Source organism: Mesitornis unicolor, unplaced genomic scaffold (genome assembly GCF_000695765.1).
Source record: "Mesitornis unicolor isolate BGI_N332 unplaced genomic scaffold, ASM69576v1 scaffold5173, whole genome shotgun sequence".
In the NCBI taxonomy this organism is placed as follows: Eukaryota; Metazoa; Chordata; class Aves; order Mesitornithiformes; family Mesitornithidae; genus Mesitornis; species Mesitornis unicolor.
In genome coordinates, this window is record NW_010172490.1 from 72989 (window position 1) to 74511 (window position 1523).

The window sequence follows — 1523 nt, forward strand, 5'->3', positions numbered from 1 at the left end:
CCTTGGGCCCGCCCCACAGAGCGGGAGCAGGGCCTCTGTGTAGGGCTTCTATGGCTGGGCTGCCGCTGAGCCCACTTGATGCTCCATAAGGAGAGAGCTTGGAGCCTTGTCCCTCTCTCACACTACACATGAGGCCGGTTGCTGGAAGAGGATGGTGCTGACTCCCTCCCCTTCCCTGGTCATGATCTGCAGCCTGCACCAAGTCTAAATCAGTCTCTTTACAAAGCTACTCTCAACAAGTGTCCTGGCCCAGCACATCTGCTCATCTCACCACTTCTGGGCACCAAGACCACCATCTGCAGCCTGGGGACTACTTTGGCTTACCTCTGTCACTGGGTGCATCCTGTCCCTCCAACCCTGCCCGTGCTGTCCGGTTGCATCCCTGGCCCTGGGGATTGAAGGTGTCAAGTGAGATGGGGGCAAGGTGTGGTCATCTGAGCTGAGACCAATGCCTGGAAGAGGTGCCCTGTGCACCTCTGGCCTGGCACAGGTCCCACTCAGCCATGGCATCTGGGGGCTGCGACCTTTGAGGACTGTGACCCCTTTTCCCAGGAGGGCCCAGCTCACTGCTGACATTGCCTTCCCTAGCCAAGGCAGGGAAACAGCAGACGACCGAGTGGGCTCAGTTTCTGAGCTGCCTTGGCTTTTTCATGGGTCCTGGGACTGCAGATCACCATGGGGCCATGCTCACAGGGGAAGCCATCCCACCAAAACAGCCAGAGCACAAGGGAAAGATGTGGGCAGGGAGGGAGCTCTGGACAGGCCCTGGCAATATCATTCCCTCTACAGGCTCCCTCACTTCCCACCATCATGGGGGAAGATGATGGAGGGACCCCTGACCTCCGTCCAGGGGCCATCCCCCACTGCAGAGTGAGGAGCACCCAGCACCCTCCACGCCTCCGTGGGTGCTGGGCATGCTGACGGGACACCCGTCTCTCCACAGTCTGCAAGCGGGCAGGGTGTGCCCTTGCTTAGGTTGAGCCTGGTTCTCTCCACATTAAAGGAAATATCTCTGCCCACTCCCTGTCCCGCAACAAGCCACAGAGGAGCAATCGTCTTTCTTTAGTTATTTCCCCCTTGGCTCTGCTGGCTGACTCATTTCTGGCTCCCCCATTGACCACAGAGCTTTTGGGCTTGCGTGCGTGGAGGGAAGCAAAGGGACTGCGGACCCCCGGGGCAGCAGCCAGCCAATTCCTGGGGCTCAGAGCTGTGCAGCCATGGCAGCAGCAACACGCTCCCATCCCAGGCACTGGAGTAAGAGGGCATGGCAAGGGGGGGAAGTGGGGGAAAGAGCCAGCTCGTAATTGCAAACGTTGCTAATTTGGTGCAGCTGCATGGCTGGAGAGGCAGCCCAGAAATATTCCGTCATCCCTCAGCGGGGTAGGACTATGCAAAGCCTCTTTGCTGCCAGCAAGCCTGGATCCAAGAGCCTGCATGGACAAATGGGGGTTGAAGAGACAAGGGCTTACCTCTGCTAGGGCTCCCAGGAGCTGTGGCACCCACAGGACCAGCAGCGGCAGCAG